The 12,343-nt window shown below is 33.7% G+C and overlaps 1 non-coding gene across 1 annotated transcript; it reads left to right on the top strand.

Moving 5' to 3' along the window:
- Positions 1 to 202: 202 nt before the first annotated feature.
- On the top strand, positions 203 to 309 carry LOC131173561 (small nucleolar RNA R71). The gene has a single exon (XR_009143877.1). It is a non-coding gene; the product is annotated as a small nucleolar RNA R71 (small nucleolar RNA).
- Positions 310 to 12,343: the final 12,034 nt, after the last annotated feature.

Raw genomic sequence — 12,343 nt, 5'->3', positions numbered from 1 at the left:
TGTACTTACCTCATTTACCTTTATAGGTGTATGATCCATTCTCATTCCAAACTGCTGAGAGTTTGCTACCATGTTAGCAATCAGCCTCCTTGCCTCTTCTAGTGTCTTGTTAACCAAAGCTCCTCCACTAGCAGCATCTATCATACTGCGGTCCATTGGTAGAAGTCCTTCATAAAAATACTGAATCAGAAGCTGCTCACTTATTTGATGATGGGGACAACTTGCACACAACTTCTTAAATCTCTCCCAATACTCATACAAGATCTCTCCATTGTACTGCCGGATGCCACAAATTTCTTTTTTTATGTTAGCAGCATGAGAAGCAGGAAAATACTTCTCTAGAAATATCTGCTTCATCCCATTCCATGAGTTGACAGATCCAGAAGAAAGGTAATACAACCAATCCTTAGCTGTGCCCTCCAGTGAGAAAGGAAAAGCTCGAAGCTTGATCTGATCCTCTGAAACTCCTTGGGGTTTCATGCTGGAACACACAACATGAATTTCCTTTAGATGCTTATGCGGATCCTCACCTGCAAGACCATGAAACTTAGGTAACAAATGGATTAGTCCAGATTTCAACTCAAAAGCAACATTTAAAGCAGGGCATTGAATACACAAAGGCTGTTTGTTCAGATCAGGAGCAGCCAACTCTTTCAAAGTCCTAGCAGCCATGGTTTCATTTTCAGAATTTGAATCTGAATCCGAATCTGAATTTAACTCCCTTGGAGATTGGACTCCTTCAGATGTACTCGAAATCAGCCTACCTTGCTTAGCCAATTTTCTCAACTGTTTACCTATTTTTTTACTACTTTTAGATCAAAGTTCAACTCATCAAACTGAGAAGTTCTTGTCATAAACAAAAAGAAATGAAAGTAAAAACAGAAAAATGCCTCAAAACCCTAGAAAATAATAGAATTTGGCCTCAAGAGGGTGGGGCCAAGGAATCCTATGGATTGATTGGTCTTGATCAGAGCATCATTTCCTTTAAAATAGGTATGGGCCTCCCTCCGAATTCAACAAAAATCCTTAATGAGCAGTAACAATGAACAGTAACACCGTAATTATTATTATTATTTTTTTCTTTTCCAAAAACCTAGCAATAGCAACAAACAGAATTAATAACAAAATTATCTAACACCAAAAATACGAAATCAAATAAACTTCAGTCCCCGGCAACGGCGCTAAAATTCTTGGTGGGTGTCGAACCCACCAAAAATTAAATTAACTGAAATTACTAATTATGAAATATTTTTTTCTGTAGCAAGTGGTAAATCCAGGTCGAACCCTAGAGACTGAATTATTAATTTTCGTGCACTTGTGTGTAATGAAGAACGGAATAGACAAAGATTGGTGGGGGGGGGGGTTGTAATACAAAATCAGAAGAAATCAGAAATCCAAGAACTAAATATGAAAATCTTAATTTAAACAAACTTCAGTCCAAGGCAATTCGCATTCTAATGCATTAATTTGATTAGAGACAAAAGAAATACAATTATCTCTTCTTGAATACTTAACGTAGATTTACCAAACAAGTGAGGTAAACCCCTAACTTCCCTATACTCATCAATTCGAGCCCAGCACTCTTATTGACTCTAATTATTAACTGATTTGGTATTAAGCAATCCTCATCAAATTAATAACTGTTTTAAGAAAAGGAAGTAGTTAAGCTGAACAACAATTTATGAAGCATAAATCATTTAATCCATCCTATTGTTTCCTTAGGTTATTATCGAAAACTGGGATCATAATCAATAAAACCTAATTGCTACTTATGTTCAATCTTACACAACAATTACGGATTATGAAGATGAACTAGCAATTGATCTCATCAAACAATCGACTAATAGGCCTTTTTAGCAAATCATTCAATAGATTAAAGATAAATAAATAAGAAAACAATAGATATTCAAAAAGACATAAATTAAATTAAGAACCTGGTCTCACAAATCAAGCAAAAGAACTTGAATCCCTTGAACTGAATGAAAAACTTCGCCACTCATGGCTTACAGAAAAATAAAAGAAAAAACTAAAGAAGAATTCTAAAAGATGAATGGAGAGGCTGCTGAATCCTCGGATCTCAAGGTGTGGAGGGGTCTAAATCTCTTTCTATTTATAATAAATGGTCTAGGGTTAGGTCTTTTTAGAGTCTCTGTCAAAAACTGCAATTGGAGCAAAATTAGGAATTTGACTGTCGACGGATACACGGCCCGTGTATCACTACACGGCCCAGGGCCGTGTAACTTACTAGACCTGAATGGGCTTGTTTCTCATGGGCAGAGAAAGTTACACGGGTCTCCAAGATTTACACGGGTCAAGTTACACAGCCCGTGTGCTTTGTCTCTTCCTCGGTTCTCTAGATTTCTTCTGGCAGAAAGTTACACGGGTCTCTGAGATTTACACAGGTCCAGTTACACGGCCCGTGTACTTCGTATCAACAATGCTTCTTAATCCTTCAACCTTTCTAAGCTTCCTTCCACACTATATTGCTTCAGAACTTCACCAAAACCCTGAAAAATATAGCAAGAGTCAAATTTCTCTATTTAACATAATTATTTCAACAACTCTCTAAACATATGCCTAATAGATAACTATACTTAACCAACTGAATTAAACATAAAAAAAAAATTAAAAACACTAAATATGATGGGAGTAAAATTAATAAATTATGCACTTATCTGATACCACTAAATGTGACACCCCTTACCCGTCTACAGTGTAGCCGAGCAAGATATGCCACACAGTGTATCGAAACATCATAACTTATCTCATTGATATTTATCAGTTCTTAATTTATTTATTATAGTTATTAAGTGAAATTTATGAAATTGATCTCATTTAGATCATTTATTGAAATTATAAATTAATTTGCAGCTCTGAAAATTTTATAGAAAATCCGGCAGAGTGCAGGCTAAAAATGGAGAAAATAGTTCTTCAGAACCTGTGAAAAACACTCCCAATATGTTTTCAATCATTCTCAAACTCCATTATATCAACAAAGTCTCAATATTTCTCAACAATACTTCTATTTCTCATTCATTCATTTCACATCATCATCATGCTCAAATCATAAATAAATTCTCATATGTTATTTACAATCAAAAGTTACAAATACTTACATTAATACAAAATTATATTACATTTGTTTCAAATATACATGATAAAATAAGAGTTTAATTACAAAACTTACAAATCACAAAATACAAAGTGGGACCTAGTGTCCTACCAATGTACTGTAGTCTGTGAGGTGACACGGATACTATGCAAAACTGTGACGGCCTTACCCAGTCTGTGGTCTACTAGGCTCTCTGTCCAAATCTTTAGTACCTATGTGTTGCAAAAGCAACGAGCTAAGCATAAAGCTTAGTGATGCCAATAATACAAGAAAATATAATATGCAAATAAAAATAATAATTTCCTAGTTATTGTGTTCATAAAAAAAATTGAATAATTACTAACTTATTGTTTAGTCGAAGGCTAGTTACATTTTATGATATTAACTTCTTCAAGCATTTTGTTAATTGTTTTCTTGATGATTTTGAGCTTGATTATTTTATTGTAATCATTCTTTATCTTTATCTTGATATTTAATTTCCTTATTTTCTTTAATAATTAATTCAATTACAATTATACTTTTCCATGCCCAAGTAACCTATACAAATTAACCGGACTAGATAAATGGGTAAACTAGCACTGGGTACCAGGTGCCTCAGACCGTCACACCATCGGTCACAATGTGTCTCCCGGTGTGCAAACATAATGGCTAATAAGCCATAAAAGCAATAGGGCGTAAAGCCAAATATAACATCATAATCAGTATAGCCATAGGCTATCATATCACAGAATAGCATGAAGCCATACATCATACGCAGTACTGCTATCAGAACCCTATTGGCATGCCAACTTATCCAAACCAATCACATTAGGCCTACTAGGGCATATTACAAAGTCATTTCTTGAATATTTGTACTTTACATGTAAGGTTACTATTGTAATACCCTCACTATAGCAATTCCGCACATTCTACTATTTCAGTGACCGATGTCGATCTGGATAGTTAGAAAGCCTGAAAAAATATTTAAACTAAAGTAAGGAACTATAATTAACTTAAATATTAATAAGAAAAATTTAGGAAAAATTTTAGAAATCAAATACAACTAAGTTAAATGAGCTGGTGCCCTAGCGATGGGTAACCTAGTGAAAAGTTGCGGTCTTCGCAGCTAGGAGCCCTAAACCTAAGAGAAAATTCATAAAATAATTTTTGGGACTCCAGAGAATACCAAGAAAAGGTTTAAAAAAATTTTTCGATCGGTACAGACGATTTTGGCTTAATAAGCTAAATGGAGGGCATTTTGGTCATTTCGTCTTCAGAGATGATTTTTGGCCTACTTGTTTAGTTAAGTAAATAATTATTATGATCTAAAATATGAATAAATATTGCTAAAAATTAAATTGAAAATGAGTAGAAAAGAAAAGAAAAAGAAAATAAAAGAAAATACCTAATTATGACATCATATGATGTCATTAAAAACCTATCCACCAATCACAATTAAGCACCACTTAATTAAGTAATAAAAGAGGATAAATGAGACCAAAAATTGAAAAAAATATTCTACTCCTTTCTTCCTCAAAGTTGCCGCACCACCATGGAAGAGTTCCTCTTCCATTTTTCAAGCTTTGAAGCTTGAATTTCCACCCTTCCTCACCCTAAAAGCCCTAACCACCTTCACTAAAAATTACACCCACACCAAGGAGAAGTGTTTGGCTGCCAAGAAATTTGAAGAAAGCAAAAAAAATTCTAAGTTTTCAACAAGCCAAGAGAGTGATTAAAGAGGTTAGTGCACTAACCATACCCTTTATCTTTCCTAAGCATGAAAAGCATGCTTGATTAAGTTGAAATGGCATGAAAAGAAAAGAAAACTTGGAATATGTTGAAGTTTCAATTTGTGGCAGCCCTAGGAAGTAAATGAATTTGATGGTTTTGATGATTTTGTTTTAGTTAGTAAAGTTGATTTATGAAGTTTAAGGCATTAGAAATAAAACTGCATGGATGTATGATTGAGATTAAAATTATAAGTTAGGGTTTTGACCTAACTTAGTTTTTGTATTATTGCTTAGAATTTGATGATGTTGAGATGATTTAATAACCATTAGAAGTGCCAAATATGTCAAATGAAGTTTGTGGAGTTGGGAGAATTGAATTCGGGAGTGTTGATTCTTATGCAGGAAATTCGGACCTTTGAGTCCAATGTATTGTTTGAGCTATAACTGGAGTTGTATAGGTTCAATTGGTGCAAGGCTGATTGGACATGAAACTAGACACATAATGGTACAACTTTGGTGAAGAAACTATGCCCAGAAAACTAAAACAAGTTGACCTAAAAATCACCCTAATCCGGGTGACCAACATGCTGTCCCTAGAAAATGACCAAATGAACAGTGTTTGTTCAAATGGTTATAACTTAGCGTAGAAAAGTTCAATTGATCTAAAATTTTACCAGCAAAAATCTGAGACATAGCCCTACAACTTTCATGAGGAACACAAATCCAAATTCTGACCATAACCTAGTCAAATTTCCAACCAAACTTAGGTCACCAGATCTGGCAGAACCAAATTGCCTAGAAATTCTGGGTACAGGTCAATCCAGCCAGTTATAGTAAAATGCCCATAACTTGAGCTACAAAACTCTGAATGGAGTGATTCAAAAAAGGAAATATAACTAGACACAATAAGGAACAACTTTCATAAAGACATTTTTATCAAATTCTTACTGTACAAATAGCCAATGAAACAGTAAGCCAAGGGTATGAAATCTGAAAATTTTGAATAACATAAGATAAGCTTTGAAATGGTATTGGAAATCAATACCAACAAAAACAAAATGCAAAATGTGATATCTTGGTGAACGTAGGTTCAATAAATTCATTATGTATTAAAAAGTCAACAATTTGAGTGAATAGTAATGTGAATAGTAATATAAAGACACAAAGTGTAAGAACTATATTGTTAAAGGGAAATTAAGGCCATAAATTTGAAATCCATGAAATGTTCATAGATTGCTTGAAACATGAAAAGTAAGTCACCTAATTGATGTGAATAGGTAGTTAGGGTTTATATGCCCATCACAAATAGAATTCATAAAATGTATAAATGAGAAAGGAAAAATGTTTTGAATACAATGGTACATGTGAACCATTGTTTTGAATTGTGATCAATATGAATAACATAATGAATGAATAAATGAACCATATTAATGTATGAACGAGACATTAGTTCTCATTATTGTAGAAAGGAAAAGTACTTTGAGTACAATGATATAAAGGGATAATTGAGGTGAATTGTGATCATATATATGATCAAATGAATGTATACATTATAATTGAAAATTATTATGAAAAAATGAAGTCATAAAACACAATATATTAATATTTAATGATATTATGTGCCCTTGTATTGCCTAGACATGTGTGTCAGATTGGATAGTTTGGCATTCTAATAGAGTATTGTTTTAGCAGTACTGTGAAAGGCTTTATGCCTGTATTCATGGCTTTATGCCCGTATTCATGGCTTTATGCCCACATTCATGGCTTTATGCCCGCACTCATGGCTTAATGCCCGATTATGTGTTATCATGGCTTTTTAGCCATACTGACTGCATGCGTGGTTAACGTTCTGCGTCCCATGGTATGACAGCCTGAGGCACCACAGTGTCCAGTGCCAACGACCCGTTATCCAGTTTAGTCAGCCTGTCGTAGGTTACTTGGGCAGTCTAATTTATCAAAATAAATTATGAATATTAGGAATTAAAAATGCTAGAAAGTAAATAAATGATAAGAAGTTCCGAAATAAATTAGATTAGCTCCAAAAATTTGTTCCTTGGAATGATATGAAATAAATTAAATTAGTTTTAAAAATTTAAATATTACGAAATGATTTTAAACAACTTAGAAAGTATCAAGGAAGTGATAAAAAGATTAGTAGAAGAATTATAATTTAAATAACATTACACATGTGATTTTCATAAGAATATAAGTATAAGTATAAATTTTAGATTTATTTGTACATTATATAAATGATTATTATAAACTTATGAAAGAAGTGATTCTAGAGAGCAACATAAATGACAAAAAAAAAAGTACTACATAAATGACAAAAAAAAAGTACTGTATAGCAAATTTCATATGAACCCAGTAAAATTCTTGAGTATAGAAAATATGCTCCAATTATTTTTTATTTGTATACATTATTTCTTGTTATATTATTGCACCACTAAGCAGCAATGCTTAGTGCAATGGATTTGTTTCCTCGCCCAGGTACTGAAGTTAAAGCCCTGCGAATCCCAAATAGAGATTTTGGAGTTCTGATCTACAGAGTGTTCAAGGTTGTCACATACTCAGCAATCCATGTAGACAGGGCCCATATAGATTATATTATGTATTTTGTACATTATAATTAGTTATTATTTGTAATGTAAACTATGAATTGTATGTTAAAATATAGTGTGATACCCCTTACCCGTCTACAGTGTAGCCGAGCAAGATATGCCACACAGTATACCGGAACACCCTATTTTAATTCAATCATTTTTATTCTTCCTAATTTATTTTTTTTTTCATAGTTATGAAGTACAATTTACGAAATATAATTCATTTCAGTCATTTATTGAAATTATAAATTTATTTGAGGTTTCGCAAGTTTTATAGAAAATCCAGCAAAGCACCGGCTAAAAATGGAGAAAACAGTTCCTGTGAAAACCACTTCCAAAATTTTCAATCAATCCCAAACTCCATTTCATCAATAAAATCTCAATATTTTTCAACAACATTTCAATTTCTCAATCATTCATCTCATATGATATTCATTTAAAAGTCATAAATAAATATTCATTTTTTCATTCATAAACACAATTTCGACTATTTACATTAATACCAAAATACATTACATAAGATTCAATTACATATGAGAAAATAAAAGTTAATTACAAAATACCCAAAATGAAACCTAGTGTCCTTCCAATGCACTGACGTCGGTGAGGTGACATGGATACTATGCAGAGCTGCAGATGATCTCACCCACTCTGTGGTCTACTGGGCTCTCTATCAGTCTCTCCAGAACCTACGCGTGACAAAAAGCAACGCTCTAAGCAATAATGCTTAGTGGTGCCAATAATAGAATAAAAAGAAATAACATAAAATAAATATGCAGTGCATGTTCTGATGTCTTATGCAGACTATAACACCCCTATGTTCGGTAGTGCGTTCTACTGTTCCGGTGACCAGTGTCTGTCCGGACAGCTAAAATGCCTAGAACTACACTTAGATATAATGAAATAATGAAATACAAGAAAAGAAAAGAAAAGAAAAGACAAGAAAAACAAATGATGAGGAGGGAACCCTAGCGATGAGGAGACGTAAAATAATGAAATACAAGAAAAGAAAAGACAAGAAAAACAAATGAAAAATAATAACAATGAAATGTAACCAAGTTAAGCGAGCCGAGAACCCTAGCGATGGGTGACCGCAGCGAGAAGTCGCGGTGTGGACCGTTGACTAGCCATGGACCGCAGGGAACCCTGGAAAATATTTTTAAGACTCAAATAGACATCTATTGAAACATAAATACCATTAGAAATATGAAATAAAAATTAATTAATTAGTACAAAGAAAAGTGAGAAATCAAAAAATGGACAAAACCCGGTATTACCGAAAAATCGGGAATGCAACCCGAGCAGGGGCATTGTGGTCATTTGACACCCCGAGTTGTCTTTTGACCTAAATGTCCATTAAAAATACATGATATTACACTTGGAAAATATAATAAAAAATTAAATTAGTGGTACCTAATGTAAATAGCAAAAATGGAGAGCTTAATGTGAGAATTTGGAAAAATTAAGAATAAACAATCATTAATTCTCACTTAGTGCTCCACTCACCTCACCTAAGTGGACCACTACACATCTTTGGGCAGAAATAAATCACCTTCTTCAACCTCCCAAACCAGAACCAGCCGAATCCTTTTCTTCTCTCAAGTTCCTCCATGGCCATCCATGGCCAAGCTCCATGCAACCATGATTTAGCCATATTTTTCACTAGCTTCCTTCACAAAAACTGTTCTACACCACTTGGGCAGTAGATAGGCAGCAAGAAGATCAAGTTTAGTCAAGGTTTTGAAGAGTTTCCAAAGTGGTAAGTTTGTGTTTTTGGTTATTGCTTCATTAAAGTTTGTGAGGAGGTTATGGGTACTTGAATTGTGGAAAGAATTTTGGAGTTTGATGTTCTAAGGGAGATGTTTATTTTTGGCAGCCATGGAAACAACTTGAGGACAGTTTATTCTTGCTTGTAAATGGTAGATTAAAGGGTTGATTAAGTGTTTATGTGTGTAGGAATTTATTTGGGTGATGTGTATTAATTATATGTAAATAAGTACTTGAATTTGGAAGCTTGGAAATTAATGAAGTGTGATGTATGAATCGGCAGCTTGATTTGGTGAACCATAAAAATGTTATTTTATGTTTAGTTTATGGAATATTAATGTTGAATTGTGGTAGTTGTTATGGCAGCTTAGGTATATGTATGATGGTGTGAGGTTGGACATGTAAATGAGCTAGGTTAGGTGATTGAATTGTTGTAATTTGTGCTTGAAAAATTCTGTACTAAATGGTGCATATTGAGTGTGATTGTAAGCTGCCAAAATGACCAAAAATATGTTGTGAAATGTGTTTAGGTTATAGTACAAACCAGAATTGGCATGAATGTGTAGTTTGGTAAGTGTTAAAGTGTCCTTTGATGAGTAATGAATGAAATGCAATAGGGCAGTTTATGTTTTGGGCCTAGAACCTTAAGTGTGTGGCTCCAATTGGTATGAGACAAATTAGAGGTGAAACTAGGCACAAAATGTGCCAACTTTCATGAAGGAAGCTTACCATAATTCTGCTTGTAAGGTAACTTGAAAAGTGACCAAATCCGGATTAGTGCAATTAAGGCCTGAAAATTGACCATTTGGGCAGCAGTTAGTATTTTAGCCATAACTCACTCAAAATAGGTCCAATTGACCTGAAATTTTGACCATGGATAGTTAAGGCCTATATCTACAAGTCTTATGAATACACCAAAGCCCATAAATGACCATAGGCAAGTCAAAAAGCTTGCACAAGTTCGAGTCCAAAAACTGGCCGAACCTAAAATGACCTAAAATGACCTAAAGTGACCAATTTTGATGCATTTTGACCAGCAATAGTAAAATGACCATAACTTGGTCTAGTAAACTCAGAATGACCTGAAATTTTGCTCCGTGTGCAATAAGACATAGATCTACAAGTTTGTAGTTTTGACCGAAACCCGAAAATCAAGGAAACTAGGTTATTCGGCTAGGTCAAATTAGTAGAACAGAATCTAGCAAATTGCAATAAAACGCAATATACATGGAAATGAATTGGGTAACATGTACCAACCCTAAAAGCTTACAAATGTGACATATTGGTGACATTAAAACCTAATTCACCTAGAATGCATCGAGGGTCAACATCTTAGGTTGACTAAGGAAATAATAGAATTCAGTGAATTAATTATCAAGCATTATCGTTAGAGACAGTTTAAATGAGTACTAAAACACTTTAAATTGTGTTTCTCAGTTAGCAAAGACTCAGGGAAAGGGAAGGAAACACTGAGTCAAGGCTAGGAGACAGTTATCAGAGGTTTGTGCACAATAAACTCTATTTCAGCATTTTATCCTTGAAAAATTGATTTAATACGCATTATGAGTTTAAGAACTTTTGTGTTGCAACTATGTGATGAGATTGTAACTTTGGAAATTAATTTGATTTTTGTATGCTATATTTGAATAAAATGTTTAAAATGGATTTTTGATTCACAGTTAGCATGACAGTGCCTTATTATTCCTCCTCCATTTATGGGGTTGAGATCGTTTATTTTCCTCTCTCTCTAGTTTACCAGTTGAGGTTGTAAATCGGATGAATACTCATTATATAGCTAGCTTCCTCCCTCAATGATTTCGATTAGTGGGGTTGTAGATTGCTTTATCGTGGTGTACAACGCGGCATTGATCGAAAATTTGTGTCATGGCTTAAGTTGTGTATGAATTGGCAACACTGTGTTCTTAAATTATTTAACTAAATTGTGTTATTATGAGCTTTGATAATTTGTGAAATGGAGTTTAAATTCTTATTGACATTCACTGTCTTTTGAATTTAACCATGTTTTGACTTATTGAGATTCATTGTGATATTGTGAAATGGAGTTCAAATTCTGTATGACATCATTGTCTTGAATTTAACTATGATTAAGTATCCACTATTTTTATGACTTATGATTTGTGATTTAAAGTCGTATTTGGTTAATGTTGTACACCACTGAGACATTGTCTCAGTGATAGCTTTTCATTGCTGTCGCAGGTAGACAGACAGATAGGGCAGCAGACTAGGCTGCTAGTGCATTCAACGAGAGATCATCGGGTATACTGAGTATACCACATTTTGCATTTTGTACTGTAATATATGTTCACTGTATGTATATATTGTTCTTGGTTTTGAGCAATTGTAAATTGAAAATTGTACCTTGAAGTTGTAAAATAAATTGTGAGTTATTTTGGCTTGTAAAATTTGTACTATATTTCTTTTATCTCAGCTTTGAAAATACTGAAAAATTACTGTGGATTTGAGTTGAGAAACATATTGAGTTGATCAAATATTGGAGTTGAGATTGAGAAATATATTTGAAGTGCTTTTTACAGGTTTTTGAAGAACTATTTTATTCAAAATACAGATGGCACTCCGCCAAAATTTTTATAGAAATTACTAATAATTCAAGTGTGTTAGCTGTTTCACTTCAGTTCAAAAAAGTTTTTAACACCTGTAAATAGTGCTCACCACTATTAAAAGAAGTAAGAAAAGTTTTAAAATCCCTTGTAGTGTATTTAATGGGTTACCAGTAGACGAAGTTGGTAATTCATTAGGTATACTACGGGATCATGTTATGCCTTACAGAGGGGTAGGGTGTGACACAGACAATTTTCGATAATTATTTGTAGTCTTATTTATTATATACTTGTTATATTCATAATTTCATTAAATTTATCCACTTTCATTTTTGGTTGCCCAAGTAACCTATACTGGATGACTGGACAAGATAAAGCGGTAAACTGGAACTAGGTATCAATTACCTCAGGCCGTCACACCATCAGTCACACATGTGTCTCCCGGTGTGCAACAGAACAGCTAATAAGCTGTAATAACATTGGGCACAAGGCCAATTCTCAACACAATGTCAGAATGGCTAAAAGCCATGAAATCACAGAATGACATAATGCCATGTGCAGTACTGCTAACTG

This window comes from Hevea brasiliensis, chromosome 14, assembly GCF_030052815.1.
Source record: "Hevea brasiliensis isolate MT/VB/25A 57/8 chromosome 14, ASM3005281v1, whole genome shotgun sequence".
Classification (NCBI taxonomy): Eukaryota; Viridiplantae; Streptophyta; class Magnoliopsida; order Malpighiales; family Euphorbiaceae; genus Hevea; species Hevea brasiliensis.
Note: the sequence above shows the minus strand (reverse complement) of the source record. Positions and strands in the feature narration are given on the sequence as shown.